At 50.1% G+C, this 18940-nt stretch overlaps 1 non-coding gene and 1 pseudogene across 1 annotated transcript; one reads left to right on the top strand and one right to left on the bottom strand.

Annotated features, from left to right (window-relative positions):
• LOC132584595 (arachidonate 12-lipoxygenase, 12R-type-like) overlaps nucleotides 1-18940 on the top strand; it is a 79626-nt pseudogene that overhangs the window by 44468 nt on the left and 16218 nt on the right.
• Nucleotides 961-1031, bottom strand: TRNAT-CGU (transfer RNA threonine (anticodon CGU)). The gene has a single exon. It is a non-coding gene; the product is annotated as a tRNA-Thr (tRNA).

Below are 18940 nucleotides of genomic sequence, written 5' to 3'. Positions count from 1 at the left end.
GCCTGGAGGCCCCAGCCTAGCTTACACCAATTTCGCACTCACCTTACACCGCTTTCACGTTCGTATTCTCAGCGCAGCTTCCTTCCGATTTCCCACTATCTGCCCTGGGGCTGCAGCGAGGATCCGCTAAAACCCAGTTTCTGTTTGCTGCACGAAAATGCTGATCCTTCCTGCAGCCCCGGGGCAGATAGTGGGAAATCGGAAGGAAGCTGCGCTGAGAAGACGAACGTTAGAGCAGCGTAAGGTGAGTGTGAAATCGATCTTAATCCCATCAGCTCTCCAAAGCTAAGCAGGGTTTGCTCTGGTTAGTGGCTGAGTAGGAGACCACCAAAGAAAAGTCCAGGGTTGCTACACAGAGGCAAGCAATGGCAAACTTAGAAAACCCTATGGTGCTGGCCGAAGAAGAAAAGGTCTTATTAATATGTAGATCAATGCAATCGGTTCATTAATTCAACCTGATATGAACATATGAAGCTGCCTTCTACTGAATCAGATCCTCCTTGGTCCATCTGAGTCAGTCTTGTCTACTCAGACTGGCAGTGGCTCTCCAGGGTCTCAAGCTGAGGTATCTCACACCTACTTGCCTGGACCCTTTTTAGTTGCAGATGCCGGGGATTGAACCTGGGACCTTCTGCTTCCCAAGCAGATGCTCGACCACTGAGCCACTGTCCCTCCCCTGACCAGCAGTGGCTCTTCAGGGTCTCAAGCTGAGGTATCTCACACCTACTTGCCTGGACCCTTTTTAGTTGGAGATGCCGGGGATTGAACCTGGGACCTTCTGCTTACCAAGCAGATGCTCTACCAATGAGCCATCGTCCCTCCCCTAAACATATGAAGCTGCCTCCTGCTGAATCAGACCCTGTGTCCATCAAAGTCAGTTATGTCTACTCAGATTGGCAGCGGCTCTCCAGGGTCTCCAGCTGAGGTTTTTCACGCCTACTTTCCTGGACCCTTTTGAGTTGGAGATGCTAGGGATCGAACCTGGGACCTTCTGCTTACGAAACAGATGCTCTACCCCTGAGCCACCCTCCCTCCCCTAATATGAATGAAGCTTTATTTTCTAATCCAGAGACAACAACCCAACTCGTTGGTGTCGCTCTTCAAACTTGGGTGGTTGGAAAGCAGAGAGGAAGGGAAGGGAAGACCGGGGGCTTCTTCATATTCTTATGTGCCTCCCCCTTCCTATAAAGCCAAGACTCCATCGGATGACACTCATTATCTGGAGCGGAGGCATCGCCGAGAAGAGCTGGTGATGAGACATAACAAATATGGGTGAGTTGAAAAGAACACCATGACCTGGATAGCCTTACCTCAGAAGCTACTTTATTTCTTTATTTTATTTCTGTTAATTTGTAGTCCGCCCTTTCCCATGGTGGGCTCCGGGCAGATTCCAACACAGTAAACCATTAAAACTAACAATAAGCAATCTAACAGATAAAAATAATCAAACAGTTAAAACAGATCAAAAGATTAAAAATAAAACAGTTAAGCCTCAGAGAGTTAGTTCAAGGCAGCGTGGATGGCAATTCAGTCATGGAAGAAGATTTTGGATTTATATCCCGCCCTTTACTCTGAATCTCAGACTCTCAGAGTGGTCACAATCTCCTCTACCTTCCCCCCCCCCCAACTACAAACATCCTGTGAGGTAGGTGGGGCTGAGAGAGCTCATAAAGCAGCTGCCCTTTTATGGATAAGAACATAAGAGAAGCCATGTTGGATCAGGCCAACGGTCCATCAAGTCCAACACTCTGTGTCACACAGTGGCAAAAAAATTTATATACACACATACACTGTGGCTAATAGCCACTGATGGACCTGTGCTCCATATTTTTATCTAAACCCCTCTTGAAGGTGGCTATACTTGTGGCCGCCACCACCTCCTGTGGCAGTGAATTCCACATGTTAATCACCCTTTGGGTGAAGAAGTACTTCCTTTTATCCGTTTTAACCTTTCTGCTCAGCAATTTCATCGAATGCCCACGAGTTCTTGTATTGTGAGAAAGGGAGAAAAGTACTTCTTTCTCTACTTTCTCCATCCCATGCATTATCTTGTAAACCTCTCTCATGTCACCCCGCAGTCGACGTTTCTCCAAGCTAAAGAGCCCCAAGCGTTTCAACCTTTCTTCATAGGGAAAGTGCTCCAGCCCTTTAATCATTCTAGTTGCCCTTCTCTGGACTTTCTCCAATGCTATAATATCCTTTTTGAGGTGCGGCGACCAGAACTGCACACAGTACTCCAAATGAGACCGCACCATCGATTTATACAGGGGCACTATGATACTGGCTGAATAGCTTCTATGAAATAGCTTCTATGAAAGCTCTGGCTGACCCAAGGCCATTCCAGCAGGTGCAAGTGGAGGAGTGGAAAATCAAACCTGGTTCTCCCAGATAAGAATCTGTGCACTTAACCACTTAGCAAGAGCTATGGCTAACCCAAGGCCATTCCAGCAGGTGCAAGTGGAGGAGTGGGGAATCAAACCCGTTCTCCCAGATAAGAATCTGTGCACTTAACCACTTAGCAAGAGCTCTGGCTGACCCAAGGCCATTCCAGCAGGTGCAAGTGGAGGAGTGGGGAATCAAACCCATTCTCCCAGATAAGAATCTGTGCACTTAATCACTTAGCAAGAGCTCTGGCTGACCCAAGGCCATTCCAGCAGGTGCAAGTGGAGGAGTGGGGAATCAAACCCGTTCTCCCAGATAAGAATCTGTGCACTTAACCACTTAGCAAGAGCTCTGGCTGACCCAAGGCCATTCCAGCAGGTGCAAGTGGAGGAGTGGGGAATCAAACCCTTTCTCCCAGATAAGAATCTGTGCACTTAATCACTTAGCAAGAGCTCTGGCTGACCCAAGGCCATTCCAGCAGGTGCAAGTGGAGGAGTGGGGAATCAAACCCAGTTCTCCCAGATAAGAGTCTGTGTACCTAACAACTTAGCAAGAGCTATGGCTGACCCAAGGCCATTCCAGCAGGTGCAAGTGGAGGAGTGGGGAATCAAACCCGGTTCTCCCAGATAAGAGTCTGTGCACTTAATCACTTAGCAAGAGCTCTGGCTGACCCAAGGCCATTCCAGCAGGTGCAAGTGGAGGAGTGGGGAATCAAACCCAGTTCTCCCAGATAAGAGTCTGTGTACCTAACAACTTAGCAAGAGCTCTGGCTGACCCAAGGCCATTCCAGCAGGTGCAAGTGGAGGAGTGGGGAATCAAACCCGGTTCTCCCAGATAAGAGAGCTCTGGCTGACCCAAGGCCATTCCAGCAGGTGCAAGTGAAGGAGTGGGGAATCAAACCCGGTTCTCCCAGATAAGAGAGCTCTGGCTGACCCAAGGCCATTCCAGCAGGTGCAAGTGAAGGAGTGGGGAATCAAACCCGGTTCTCCCAGATAAGAGAGCTCTGGCTGACCCAAGGCCATTCCAGCAGGTGCAAGTGGAGGAGGGGGGAATCAAACCCGGTTCTCCCAGATAAGAGAGCTCTGGCTGACCCAAGGCCATTCCAGCAGGTGCAAGTGGAGGAGTGGGGAATCAAACCCAGTTCTCCCAGATAAGAGTCTGTGTACCTAACAACTTAGCAAGAGCTATGGCTGACCCAAGGCCATTCCAGCAGGTGCAAGTGGAGGAGTGGGGAATCAAACCCGGTTCTCCCAGATAAGAGTCTGTGCACTTAACCACTTAGCAAGAGCTCTGGCTGACCCAAGGCCATTCCAGCAGGTGCAAGTGGAGGAGTGGGGAATCAAACCCGGTTCTCCCAGATAAGAGTCCGCACACTTAACCGCTACACCAAACTGGCTCTCAAGTATGCCTTAAGTGGACATATCACTTAAGGCATCCTTGTCCCAGCCTAGGTGTCCAAAAGCATCAGCTGTATCAGCCTGATTTTAGGCTATCAGTGCAGGGAGATGGAATAATAGAATAAGGACATCTGTCCGTCTCAGCCATAGGCCTGGCGGAACAGCTCCATCTTACAGGCCGTCCGGAATGGTAACAAATCTGGAAGGGCCCGAACCTTCACAGGGAGCTGATTCCGCCAGGTCGGGGCCAGGGCCGAAAAAGCCCTGGCCCTGTTCGAGGCAAGCCAGATGTCTCATGGGCCAGGGATGGTCAGGAGATGCTGCCTGGTCGAGCTCAACGACCTCCGGGGCTCATATGGGGCTCAGCAGGTTCAGCCCCGGTTCGTACTTGGATGGGGGACCACTAAGGAAGTCCAGGGTCACCATGCAGAGGCTGGCGAGGGCAAACCACTGCTGAACATCTCTTGCCTTGAAAACTGTATGGGGCCACCATAGATCAGGCAGAGAGACACCACCAAGAAGGTTGAACGTGCCACCACTGCTACTGGATAGGAGCCAAAGACTCCCTGTAGCCACCCAGGATGTCCTTTGTCAGGGAAATGAATACCGTTCTTCTTTCCACGTTTCTGAATAGATGGAAGGAATATCTCCCTGGAGTTCCCTGCTGTGCTGACATCGACACGGCGCTGTCCCTGGAGTACAACCTTCAGTATTCGTTCCCGAAAGCCACCGCCTTTTTTGGGCGTGGGACGATGGCGTAAGTATTGAGGGCTGTAGAAAGGCATCTTGGGTCTGCCTGGAGAAGCTCAGGAGGGAAAGGTGCGTAGAAGTAGGAAGGCTCCAAGCTCCACCTCTCCTCCACCCTCATAAGGACATAAGAGAAGCCATGTTGGATCAGGCCAGTTCAACACTCTGTGTCACATAAGAACATAAGAGAAGCCATGTTGGATCAGGCCAATGGCCCACCCAGTTCAACACTCTGTGTCACATAAGAACATAAGAGAAGCCATGTTGGATCAAGTCACTGGCCCATCCAGTCCAACATTCTGGGTCACATAAGAACATAAGAGAAGCCATGTTGGATCACGCCAATGGCCCACCCAGTTCAACACTCTGTGTCACATAAAAACATAAGAGAAGCCATGTTGGATCAAGCCACTGGCCCATCCAGTCCAACACTCTGGGTCACATAAGAACATAAGAGAAGCCATGTTGGATCAGGCCAATGGCCCATCCAGTTCAACACTCTGTGTCAAACAGTGGCCAAAAAAACCCAGTTGCCATCAGGAGGTCCATCAATGGGGCCAGGACACTAGAAGCCCTCCCACTGTGCCCCCCCCCCCAAGCACCAAGAATACAGAGCACCACTGCCCCAGACATAAGAACATAAGAGAAGCCCTGTTGGATCAGGCCAATGGCCCATCCAGTCCAACACTCTGTGTCACATAAGAACATAAGAGAAGCCCTGTTGGATCAGGCCAATGGCCCATCCAGTCCAATACTCTGTGTCACACAGTGGCCAAAACAACCAAGTGCCATCAGGAGGTCCATCAGTGGGGCCAGGACACTAGAAGGTCTCCCACTGTTGCCCCCCCCTCAAGCACCAAGAATACAGAGCATCACTTGCCCCAGACAGAGGGTTCCGTCTATACCCTATGGCCAATATTCCCTCTAAGCTGCAGAGTCTTGTGAGCAAAAATTTGTGAGCTACTGGCATTAAAATTGTGAGCTACTGGCATTAAAGTTGTGAGCTACGGCACAAATTAGGGGTCATTCCTCCTGAGCTAAGACAAAAATCTGTGAGCTGGAGGCTAAAAATCTGTGAGCTAGCTCACGCTAACTCAGCTTAGAGGGAACACCGCCTGTGGCTAATAGCCCCTGATGGACCTCTGCTCCAAATGTTTATCCAATCCCCTCTTGAAGCTGTCTATGCTTGTAGCCGCCACCACCTCCTGTGGCAGTGAATTCCACGTGTTAATCACCCTTTGGGTGAAGAAGTACTTCCTTTTATCCATTCTAACCCGACCGCTCAGCAGTTTCATTGAGTGCCCAGGAGTTCTTGTATTATGAGAAAGGGAGAAAAGGACTTCTTTCTCTACCTTTCCTATCCCATACATAATCCTGCAAACCTTTATCACGTCACCCCTCAGTTCGACATTTCTCCAAGCTAAAGAGTGCTTTAACCTTTCTTCATAGGGAAAGCGTTCCAACCCTTTAATCATTCTAGTTGCCCTTTTCTGCCCTTTCTCCAATGCTATAGTTTAAGGGTCTCTCCCTCTCAGGATGTTCGAGGCCAAGGTGAAGGGCTTCTTGGACAAGCCGTTTTCCTGGGGGAAACTCGAGGACATCCGCAAGGTCTTTTGGTTCTACCACACACCTGTCACAGGTCAGTGAAGGTCAAGGGTGAGACCCCCCTCATCCCTTCCCTCTCTCTATCCGGGAAGGTCAGCTAAGGTTGCCAGCTTCAGGTTGAGAAGTTGCTGGAGATTTGGGGGTGGAGCCTGAGGACGAAGCTCAAGAGGAATGTGTTGTCTTAGTTGCAGGGGTATCGAACTCATGAGGGCTGGATCTGACATAAATGAGAGACCTTGGCAGGCTGGGCCATGTCGGGCTAGGCTGTCTGTGTGCCTATTTAAGATTAGGTAGTGAGAATATAAGCTTTATAAAGAACATAACACAATTAAGAACATAACACAATTAGTCTAAGACAATTAAAGATGTTTCTTTCTAAAAAACTTAAAACATGCCTAAAACGTTAGCATTCATTGGTCTTAAAGGTGCTTTCTTTGTATTTCTCCCATGGGATACAGGGAATTGGCCCAAGGAAGCTCTGGCTTTTTCCTTCCTTCCCCAGGGGACCAGGAGGGGGAGGAGCCTCAGCCAACAGAAGGAAAAGAGGCGTGGCTCAGTGATTGAGAGAGCCTGGCAAAGCAAGCTCTGCCTTCCCCCCCTTCCTCCCCAAGGGAGGAGCCTCAGCCAATGGAGAAAATAGAGGGTTTGCTCTGTAGCTCCTGTGCAATTGAGCAAGCCTGGCAAAGCAAGCTGTGATGCAGAAGGAAGAGAAAGAGAGGGAGAAGGAAGCAGATGACACAGCCAGTTGCTCGGGGGCCTGATTTGGCCCCTGGGCCACATGATTGCACCCCTGCTCTGGAGTCTTTTCTCCAGGGGAACTGGTGTCTATATTCTGGGGGTCAGTTGCAATGTTCCTTCTAAGCTGTGGAGTTTGGCAAGCAAAAATTCTACTTCATGAGCTACTGGCATTAAAGTTGTGAGCTGCTGCGTAAATTAGTTTGCTCTGGGGACATTTTTCCTGAGCTAGGAAAAAAAAAAGTGTGAGCCAGAGGCTAAAAAACTGAGCTAGCTCACACTTACTCAGCTTAGAGGGAACACTGGTCAGTTGTAATTCCGGGAGATTTGCAGCCCCCTGCCCCCCCCCCCAGAGGTTGTCAGCTGTTGTGGTGTGTGTGCATGGAATTGGGTCAGCTCAGTCAAGCGACCTCCAGTACCCACACACTTCTTTATTGTGCCCTGCGCCAAGCTCACACGAGGACTCTCAGTTTTCTGTAAGAAATACATGCTTGGTATTGTCTTCTCCAGGACACCCTGGCCCTCTCGATGAGGCTAATGTGGTTCTATAAAGTCCAAGAGAGCAAAGATCCTCTTTCCTTCCTTCCTTCTTCTTCTTCTCTCTCTCTGTCTCCCTGTCTCCAGAGTACGTGTTTAACCACTGGAAAGACGACGAGTTCTTCGGCTACCAGTTCTTAAATGGGATCAACCCAGGGATGATCCGGAAATGCCCCAGGATCCCAGAAAATTTCCCCGTGACCCAGGAAATGGTAGCAGGATCCCTGGGGAAATACACCACCCTCCAAGAAGAACTGAAGGTACCTGATTACCGTCTTGTCCACTCAAGGCTTTTTTTAAAAAAACAAACAAAAACAGGGACCGTTTTCACACACAGCTTACCTCGCAGTCATAATCCTGTTCCCTCCGCATAATCTGGTCGGATTTCCCACCATCTGTGCCAAAGTTACAGGAAGTGCCGCAGCTTTTGCGTAGCAAACGTAAACCGCTAAAACCCAGTTTACGTTTGCTATGCAAAAGCCGCGGCACTTCCTGTAACTCTGGCGCAGATGGTGGGAAATCCGACAGAGGCTGTGGAGGGAACAGGATTGTGACTGCAAGGTAAACTGTGTGCGAAAACGGTAAAGATCGCAGTTCCGGCTGGCTTGGCATCAGGGGGTGTGGCTTAATATGCAAATGAGTCCCTATTGGGCTTTTTCTACAAAAAAAGGCCCTGCAGGATTCTAATGCAGGGGTGTCGAACTCATTCGTTATGAGGGCCGGATCTGGCATAAATGAGACCCTGTTGGGCCGGGCCACGTGTGTACCTATTTAAGATTAGGTAGCAGAGATATAAATTTTACAAAGAACGCAGACAAACGCAAATATAGGGTTTTTTTTAAATTAAATATGCTTAAAATGTTAGCACTCACTGGTCTTAAAGAGGCTTTCTTTTTTTTTCTCCCATGGGATCCAGGGAACTGGGCCAAGGAAGCTCTGGCTCTTTCCTTCCTTCCCTCCCCAGGGGGCCAGGAGGGGGAGGAGCCTCAGCCAATAGAAGGAAGAGAGGCTTGGCTCAGTAGCTCTGCTGTGTAATTGAGAGAGCCTGGAAAAACAAGCTCTGCCTCCCCCCCCCTTCCTCCACAAGGGAGGAGCCTCAGCCAATGGAGAAAATAGAGGTTTTGCTCTGTAGCTCCTGTGCGATTGAGCAAGCCTTGCAAAGCAAGCTGTGATGCAGAAGGAAGCAAGAGAGAGGGAGAAGGAAGCAGACAAGAGCCAGTTGCTCAGGGGCCTGATAGGAGCCCTCCGGGGGCCTGATTTGGCCCTGGGCCATATGTTTGACACCCCTGTTCTAGTGCATAGTGCTCCTGTGTCAACAATGGGGAGAGCCCTGGCTCTGAGGCCGAGTATCTGGTTGGCATGTAGAAGGTTCAGTCCCCAGCATCTCCATTTAAAAAGGTCAGGTACTATGATTTAGAACACCTTTGGAAGAGGCCCCAGAGAACCACCATCAGCCAGAGCAGACAAGACTGACCTTGATCGATCAGGGGGTCTCATAAGACAGCTTCCTGTGTCCTGTCCTCTGATCTGGAAGTTCTGGAAATTCTTACTTAGAGATCTAAATTTAGTTCAAATCTTACCTTAGCCCCAGAGTTGCTGGGAAGCATCAGCAGATAGAAACTCTCTCTGCCACATGTTTATACCGCCCCACCCCTCCTTCCAAGGAGCTTGAGGTCCTATACATCAGGTGGCCAAACTTGCTTAATGTAAGAGGCACATAGAAGAAATGCCAGATGTTTGAGAGCTGTAAGATATAAATATAAGATGTTTGAGAGCTGGGAGGGAGGGAGGAAGGGAGGGAGGAAGGAAGGAAGGAAGGAAGGAAGGAAGGAAGGAAGGAAGGAAGGAAGGAAGGAAGGAAGGAAGGAAGGAAGGAAGGAAGGAAGGAAGGAAGGAAGGAAGGCAAATAGATGGAGGAGGGAGGGAGAAGTGGAAAGAAAACAACTTTTAACTTTAAATGTATTATCCAAGTTGCTGGCTGTCTTGGCTTGGAGAAGTGATTTAAAGAAAGAGGTGCCTTCTCCAAGCCAGCCGACGGGCCATGGGGGCTTTGAGAGCCGCACAATATGTGTGAAAGAGCCACATGTGGCTGCCGAGCCGCAGTTTGGCCATCCCACTATATGTGGTTCTTCCTTCCCTGTTTGATCTTTACGATGATGCAGTAAAATGGGTTAAGCAGAGACATTGCAGAATTGAGATTAGAACCCAGGTCCACTCACGACCTGAGTTCAATCCCTGGTGGAAGCTGGGTTTTCAGGTAGCCGGCTCGAGGTTGACTCAGCCTTCCATCCTTCCGAGGTCGGTCAAATGAGTCCCCAGCTTGCTGGGGGGAAAGTGTAGATGACTGGGGAAGGCAATGGCAAACCACCCAATGAAAACATTGTGAAAGCAACATCATCCCGGAGTCAGAAAGGATTGGTGCTTGCACAGGGGGCCTTTCCTTTCCTTCCACTCAGTCGTAGTCTGATACTCTAAGCCAGGGGTGTCAAACTCATTTGTTACGAGGGCCAGATCTGGCATAAATGAGACCTTGTTGGGCCGGGCCATGTCGGGCTGGGCCATGTGTGTACCTATTTAAGATGAGGTGGCAGAGATATAAACTTTTAAAAGAACACAAACACGACTAAAGATTTAAAAAAAAAAAAAAAAACCAACCACCTTAAAATAAAACAAGCTTAAAACATTAGCGCTTGTTGGTCTTAGAGGTGCTTTCTTTGTATTGCTCCTGTGGGATCCAGGGAACTGAGCCAAGGAAGCTCTGGTTCTTTCCCTCCCTGCCCAGAGGACCAGGAAGGGCAGGAGCCTCAACCAATGGAGAAAACTGAGGTTTTGCTTTGCAGCTCCTGTGCGATTGAGCAAGCCTGGCAAAGCAAGCTGTCATGCGAAAGGAAGCAAGAGAGAGGGAGAATGAAGCAGATGACAGCCAGTTGCTCGGGGGCCTGATAGGAGCCCTCCGAGGGCCTGATGTGGCCCCTGGGCTGCATGTTTGACACCCCTGCTCTAAGCTCTTTCTGGCCTGCTGGTTCCTTCCTTGGCACAGTACAGCAACCATTTCTCACTTCTGCAGACCCAGGAAGGCTCAGCCTGACCCATTCTTCCCTCTTCTTGCAGAAGGGAACCATTTTCATCGTTGACTATAAGATCCTGGAAGGCATCCCCACCGTCCAGCTGAATGGCAAGCGACAATACATCTCAGCTCCTCTGTGTTTGCTGCACCAGAGGCCCACTGGAGAAGTCCTCCCGATAGCCATCCAGGTAAATGCAAAGAGCAGAACATGGAGGAGAGGTCTGTCAGTGGCTACTAGCCATGGGGAGCCTCCACGTTCAGAGGCAGTCAACCTCTGAATCCCAGTATATGGGGGCAGCATCAGGGGAAGGGCTCACCCTCTGTGCACTATCGTTGGACCTCCAGAAGAACTGGTTGGCCACTGCATGAGACAGGATGCTGGGTAGATGGACCCTCTCTGGTCTGACTGAGCAGGGCTCTCTTAAAGTCCTTATGAAGGCCTCAGTCTCTGTGCTCTGCTGTTGGACCTCCAGAAGAACTGGTTGGCCACTGCATGAGACAGGATGCTGGGTAGACGGACCCTCTCTGGTCTGACTGAGCAGGGCTCTCTTAAAGTCCTTATGAAGGCCTCAGTCTCTGTGCTCTGTTGTTGGACCTCCAGAAGAACTGGTTGGCCACTGCATGAGACAGGATGCTGGGTAGATGGACCCTCTCTGGTCTGACTGAGCAGGGCTCTCATAAAGTCCTTATGAAGGCCTCAGTCTCTGTGCTCTGCTGTTGGACCTCCAGAAGAACTGGTTGGCCACTGCATGAGACAGGATGCTGGGTAGATGGACCCTCTCTGGTCTGACTGAGCAGGGCTCTTAAAGTCCTTATGAAGGCCTCAGTCTCTGTGCTCTGTTGTTGGACCTCCAGAAGAACTGGTTGGCCACTGCATGAGACAGGATGCTGGGTAGATGGACCCTCTCTGGTCTGACTGAGCAGGGCTCTCTTAAAGTCCTTATGAAGGCCTCAGTCTCTGTGCTCTGTTGTTGGACCTCCAGAAGAACTGGTTGGCCACTGCATGAGACAGGATGCTGGGTAGATGGACCCTCTCTGGTCTGACTGAGCAGGGCTCTCTTAAAGTCCTTATGAAGGCCTCAGTCTCTGTGCTCTATTGTTGGACCTCCAGAAGAACTGGTTGGCCACTGCATGAGACAGGATGCTGGGTAGATGGACCCTCTCTGGTCTGACTGAGCAGGGCCCTCATAAAGTCCTTATGAAGGCCTCCGCCTCTGTGCCCTGCTGTTGGACCTCCAGAGGAACTGGTTGGCCACTGCATGAGACAGGATGTTAGGTAGATGGACCCTCTCTGGTCTGACTGAGCAGGGCTCTCTTAAAGTCCTTATGAAGGCCTCAGTCTCTGTGCTCTGTTGTTGGACCTCCAGAAGAACTGGTTGGCCACTGCATGAGACAGGATGCTGGGTAGATGGACCCTCACTGGTCTGACTGAGCAGGGCTCTCTTAAAGTCCTTATGAAGGCCTCAGTCTCTGTGCTCTGTTGTTGGACCTCCAGAAGAACTGGTTGGCCACTGCATGAGACAGGATGCTGGGTAGATGGACCCTCTCTGGTCTGACTGAGCAGGGCTCTCTTAAAGTCCTTATGAAGGCCTCAGTCTCTGTGCTCTGTTGTTGGACCTCCAGAAGAACTGGTTGACCACTGCATGAGACAGGATGTTAGGTAGACGGACCCTCTCTGGTCTGACTGAGCAGGGCCCTCATAAAGTCCTTATGAAGGCCTCCGCCTCTGTGCCCTGCTGTTGGACCTCCAGAGGAACTGGTTGGCTACTGTTTGAGAAAGGATGCTGGACTACATGGACCGCCGGTTTGATTCAGCAGAGCTCTTCTGATGTTCTTATGTTCTTAACATTCGGGGAAGGGCTTGGCCTCTGTGGCCTGTTGTTGGACTTCCATGGAAATGGTTGGCCACTGTGTGAAACAGGATGCTGCACTAGATGGACCACTGGTCTGATCGAGTAGGGCTCTTCTGATGTTCTTATGAAGGTATTGGCTTCTCTGCCCTGTTGTTGGTTCTCCAGAGGACTGGTTGGCCACTGTGTCAGACAGGATGCTGGACTGGATGGACCCCCAGTCTGATTCAGCAGGGCTCTTTTGATGATCTTAACATTAGAGGAAGGCCTCAGTCTTGGTGCCATGTTGTTGGACCTCCAGAGGACCTGGTTGGCTACTGTGTGAGATAGGATGAAACTTGATGGACCACCAGTCTGATTCAGCAGTGCTCTTTTGATGATCTTAACATTAGAGGAAGGCCTCAGTCTCGGTGCCCTGTTGTTGGACCTCCAGAGGAACTGGTTGGCCACTGTGTGAGACAGGATGCTGAACTGGATGGACCACCAGTCTGATCCAGCAGGACTCTTTTGACATTCTTAACATTAGAGAAAGGCCTCAGTCTCTGTGCCCTGTTGTTGGACCTTCAGAGGACCTGGTTGGCCACTGTGTGAGACAGGATGAAACTTGATGGTCCACCAGTCTGATCCATCAGGGCTCTTTTGATGATCTTAACATTAGAGGAAGGCCTCAGCTTCTGTGCCCTGTTGTTGGACCTCCAGAGGAACTGGTTGGCCACTGCATGAGACAAGATGCTGGGTAGATGGGCCCTCACTGGTCTGACCCAGCAGGACTCTTGATGATTTTAACATTAGAGGAAGGCCTCAGCTTCTGTGCCCTGTTGTTGGATCTCCAGAGGAACTGGTTGGCCACTGTGTGAGACAGGATGAAACTTGTTGGACCACCAGTCTGGTCCAGCAGAGCTCTTCTCATGTTCAGAAGAGTTTCCGGCTCAACATGAGGAAGAACTTCCTGACAGTTAGAGCAATTCCTTAGTGGAACAGGCTTCCTTGGGAGGTGGTGGGCTCTCCTTCCTTGAAGTTTTTAAAGAGAGGCTAGATGGCCATCTGATAGCGATGAAGGTCCTGTGAATTTAGAGGGAGGTATTTGTGTGTTTCCTGCATTGTTCAGGGGGTTGGACTAGATGACCTTGAAGGTTCCTTCCAACTCTATGATTGTATGACTCTGTGTATTATGGATATCCAAAGTGTATGTTTGTGGGAGTTTCCTCCTCAGGTGAAATATCCAAAGAAATTTCAAGGGGTGCTAAAAGCGGTGTGCTAACACCATGAACATTTCTTGGCCGTGAGTCCCTAGTCCGTGGTCCAGTGGGGCAAGCATGCACAAAGAAAGGCAATCTCTTCAGGTCACAAAAAATGGCCCTTCATTAACTCCCTCGTGCCATTCCCATCCCCCACACAGCTCAGCCAGCACCCAGGTCCCCAAAATCCCATTTTCTGCCCACCGATGAAGAATGGATCTGGACGCTAGCCAAGACCTGGGTGCGAAACGCCGAATTCCACACCCATGAAGCAATAGCCCACCTCCTCTGTAGCCACCTCATGGCTGAGGTCTTCTCAGTGGCAACTCTGAGGCTAGCTGCCCATGTGCCACCCCTTGTACAAGGTAAGTGCGGGGTGCGGGGGGGGGGGCGGGCTGCAATGATTGGGGGAGGGGGAATAGGCTTTGAACATGAGGAAGAGGGCATGTTTTTGTTGGGTCCATGACCTGGCCTCCATTAGATGCAAATACTGGGTGGGAAGAGAAGAAAGAGAGGTCTTGTCAAATGGATTTCTTTACTCAACCTAGAAACTGTAACAAACACAAAGGAGAACATAAGAGAAGCCATGCTGGATCAGGCCAATGGCCCATCCAGTCCAACACTCTGTGTCACATAAGAACATAAGAGAAGCCAGGTTGGATCAGGCCAGTGGCCCATCCAGTCCAACACTCTGTGTCACATAAGAGAAGCCATGTTGGATCAGGCCCCAATGGCCCATCCAGTCCAACACTCTGTGTCACGTAAGAACATAAGAGAAGCCATATTGGATCAGGTCAAAAGCCATCCAGTCCAACACTCTGTATCACACAGTGGCCAAAATAAATTAGATAGATAGATGATAGATAGATAGATAGATAGATAGATAGATAGATAGATAGATAGATAGATAGATAGATAGATAGATAGATATCACATCACTGTGTGTCACACAGTGGCCAATATATGTATGTGTGTACACACACACACACACACACACACATATATATACACACACACACACACACACCGTGGCTAATAGCCACTGATGGACCTGTGCTCCATATTTTTTATCCAATCCCCTCTTAAAGAGAGGGAGAGCCAGTTTGGTGTAGTGGTTAAGTGTGCGGACTCTTATCTGGGAGAACCGGGTTTGATTCCCCACTCCTCCACTTGCACCTGCTGGAATGGCCTTGGGTCAAGCCACAGCTCTGGCAGAAGTTGTCCTTGAAAGGGCAGCTGCTGGGAGAGCCCTCTCCAGCCCCACCCACCTCACAGGGTGTTTGTTGTGGGGGAGGAAGGTAAAGGAGATTGTGAGCCGCTCTGAGACCCTTCGGAGTGGAGGGCGGGATATAAATCCAATATCTTCTTCTTCTTCTTCTTCTTAAATGCTTGTAGCTGCCGCCACCTCCTGTGCAGTGAATTCCACATGTTAATCACCCTTTGGGTGAAGAAGTGCTTCCTTTTATCCATTTTAACCTGACTGCTCAGCAATTTCATTCAATGCCCACGAGTTCTTGTATTGTGAGAAAGGGAGAAAAGGACTTCTTTCTCTACTTTCTCCATCCCATGCATAATCTTGTAAACCTCTCTCATGTCACCCCACAGTCGACGTTTCTCCAAGCTAAAGAGCCCTAAGCGTTCTAACCTTTCTTCATAGGGAAAAGTGTTCCAACCCTTTAATCAATGGAAGCAATGGAGGCTGGTAGATGAACACACACAAAGCTACCATCACAGTCAGTATTGCCAGCTCAGACTGGCAGTGGCTCTCTAGAGTCTCACGACGAGGTCTTTCACATCTCCTACTGCCCGGTCCTTTGAACTGGAGGATGCCACTAATACTCTCTTAAGCTGTGGAGTTTTGTGAGCGAAAATTCTACTCGTGAGATATTGGTATTTGAAATCCGGAGCTGCTGCATAAATTAGTTTGCTTAGGGCCCTTCTTCCTGAGTTAGGCAAAAATGTGTGAGCCGGAGGCTAAAAACCTTGTGAGCCACCTCACGCTAACTCAGCTTAGAGGGAATGGGTGGGGATTAACCCTGGTCTTTCTGCATGCCAAGCAGATGCTCTGCCACTGAGTCCTCAAAAACCGTGTTCTGCTAATAGGCATATTGATCTCTTGGGAAATGGAATGTGGCCAGGAGGCTCACCTGCCAGCAGGTACATCCCATTTTGAGCATCCCCCACCGTTCATTAACATGCGTGGCCAGCAGCTGGTCCCCTGTTCTGCGGGTGGCCGGCAGATGTGTCAGACTCTAGGGATGCGCAGGGTGTGCTCAAGCTGGGAGCCTGTCCAGATGTGCACATGGCTGCTTAGATGCTGGACTGCTGCTCGAGGCAGATGTCTGCAGCTGTGAGCAGGCCCAGATACGCCCGGCTGAAGAAACGTCCTTCCCAGCTGGGTTTTGTTCCCCTTGCCTCTTGAATGCCCCTCTGTTGCTCCCTGAACTCGGGGAAAGAAATCCTAATGTGATGCAACTCGTAGGAATTGTCTGCTTGGCACACCCCATTTAAAAAGGACATGGACGGAGGAAGGGAGGAAAGACTGTTGGTTATATCCCAGTGTTCCCTCTAAGCTGAGTTAGCGTGAGCGAGCTCACAGACTTTTAGCCTCCAGCTCACACAGTTTTGTCTTAGCTCAGAAAGGATCACCCCAGAGCACAATAATTTATGCTGTAATGCCAGTAGCTCACAAAGTAGAAATTTTGCTCATAAAGACTTCAGCTTAGAGGGAACATTGGGTTATATCCCATCTATTTTCCTCCCTCCCCCCTCCCCCCCTCTCTCTCCATCTCTCTCCCTTCCTTCCTTCCTCCCTCCCTCCCTCTCTCCCTTCCTTCCTTCCTCCCTTTCTTCCTCTCTCTCTCCCTCCCTTCCCCTCCCCCTCCCTCTCTCTCCCTCCTTCCTCTCTCTCCCTCCCTCCCTTCCCTTCCCCTCCTCCCTCCTCCCTCCCTCCCTCCTCCTCCCTTCTTTCATTCCTCTCTCCCTTCCCTCCCCCTCCCTCCCTCTCTCCCTCCCTTCCCCTCCCCCTCCCTCCCTCACCTTCCCTCCCTCCCTTCTTTCATTCCTCCCTCCCCTTCCCTCCCTCCCCCTTCCCTCTCTCTCTCCCTCCCTCCTGTCCTTCCCTCCTCTGATGTTTATTGTATATGGCTTTTACATTAAGCAAGTTTGGCCACCTCTGCCCTTAACCATGTTCTACCGCTATACCCTTTCTGTAACTTGGACACAATCATCTGGTTTGTTCCTTTTCCAGCTCTTGATTCCTCATCTCCGGTATTCCCATCCACATCAACGTGTTGGCTAGAACCTACCTCACCAACCAAGGTTGGCATCTTTGACAGAGTAAGTGTGGATCTTTGAGGAAGGCTCAGAATCATCCTGGCATGCTGCCTATACCAAGCCCCTTTGGGTTCACCCATACATGGACATTAGTTGACCTCTTGAGGATCCAAGACATGGTGGGATGACGGTTGGGGTGCGTGAGCTACCTAAAGCTATGATCGGAAAGGTCTCCCTGGTTTGTCCTATCTGACCAGTGCTGTTCGGAAGATTGAAAGTACTAAATTCTGAGAAGCCCATGGGGGTTGAGGGTGGGGGGGGGACAAGAGCCAGTTTGGTGTGGAGAGCCAGTTTGGTGTCGTGGTGAAAGTGTGCGGACTCTTATCTGGGAGAACCGGGTTTGATTCCCACACCTCCGCTTGAACCTGCTAGCATGGCCTTGGGGTCAGCCATAGCTCTTGCAGAGGTTGTCCTTGAAAGGGCAGCTGCTGTGAGAGCCCTCTCCAACCCCACCCACCTCACAGGGTGTCTGTTGTGGGGGGGAGGAAGGTAAAGGAGATTGTGAGCTGCTCTGAGACTCTTCGGAGTGGAGGGCGGGATATAAATCCAATATCTTCATCTATCTCACAGGGTGTCTGTTGTGGGGGAGGAAGGGAAAGGAGATTGTGAGCCGCTCTGAGACTCTTTGGAGTGGAGGGTGGGATATAAATCCAATATCTTCATCTACCTCACAGGGTGTCTGTTGTGGGGGGGAGGAAGGTAAAGAAGATTGTGAGCCGCTCTGAGACTCTTCGGAGTGGAGGGCGGGATATAAATCCAATATCTTCATCTACCTCACAGGGTGTCTGTTGTGGGGGGGGGGGGAAGGTAAAGGAGATTGTGAGGTGCTGTGAGACTCTCCGGAGTGGAGGGCGGGATATAAATCCAATATCTTCATCTACCTCACAGGGTGTCTGTCGTGGGGGAAGGGGGAAGGAAAAGAAGATTGTGAGCCCCTCTGAAACTCTTCGGAGTGGAGGGCGGGATATAAATCCAATATCTTCATCTACCTCACAGGGTGTCTGTTGTGGGGGGGGGGAAGGTAAAGGAGATTGTGAGGTGCTGTGAGACTCTCCGGAGTGGAGGGCGGGATATAAATCCAATATCTTCATCTACCTCCACAGGGTGTCTGTCGTGGGGGAAGGGGGAAGGAAAAGAAGATTGTGAGCCCCTCTGAAACTCTTCGGAGTGGAGGGCGGGATATAAATCCAATATCTTCATCTACCTCACAGGGTGTCTGTTGTGGGGGGGGGGGAAGGTAAAGGAGATTGTGAGGTGCTGTGAGACTCTCCGGAGTGGAAGGGCGGGATATAAATCCAATATCTTCATCTACCTCACAGGGTGTCTGTTGTGGGGGAGGAAGGGAAAGGAGATTGTGAGCCGCTTTGAGACTCCGAACTGGAGGGCAGGATATAAATTCAATATCTTCATCTACCTCACAGGGTGTCTGTTGTGGGGGAGGAAGGGAAAGGAGATTGTGAGCTGCTCTGAGACTCTTCAGAGTGGAGGGCGGGATATAAATTCAATATCTTCATCTACCTCACAGGGTGTCTGTTGTGGGGGGGGAAGGTAAAGGAGATTGTGAGCCGCTCTGAGACTTCGGAGTGGAGGGCGGTATATAAATCCAATATCTTCTTCTTCTACTACTTCGAGTCACAACGGCATGACTGTCCTAGTTAAGCATCTTGTGAGTATCCTCTGGAATGCCTGAGGGGAAAGTAGTGCTTGGAGGTCCAACAGAGTTGCCAACCTCCAGGTGGGTATATAGAAGTAAACAACCAATGGTTACAGTGACCAAATACCTAAGATGTAATTCATGAAATGACAAGCATCATTTAAAGGAACACTATCGAAGAAATTATTCTTTTAGTAAGGCGTCCTGACGTGCAGGCAGTCGACTTAAAAGGTCTCTTCCAGCATAGGGTGTGCCATAAAGCATTACAAAAGACGTTCAAGTTCAAAATGATTTCGCAACGATATTTTCAATGCGTTTCCCAACTGCTTAAATGCTTTCAATGAATAAATGAGGACTCCGAATCTCAAAGGCCTTGAGCCGTTTTTTGAGCG

Source organism: Heteronotia binoei, chromosome 15 (assembly GCF_032191835.1).
Source record: "Heteronotia binoei isolate CCM8104 ecotype False Entrance Well chromosome 15, APGP_CSIRO_Hbin_v1, whole genome shotgun sequence".
Classification (NCBI taxonomy): domain Eukaryota; kingdom Metazoa; phylum Chordata; class Lepidosauria; order Squamata; family Gekkonidae; genus Heteronotia; species Heteronotia binoei.
This window is presented reverse-complemented; position numbering and strand designations above follow the sequence as displayed.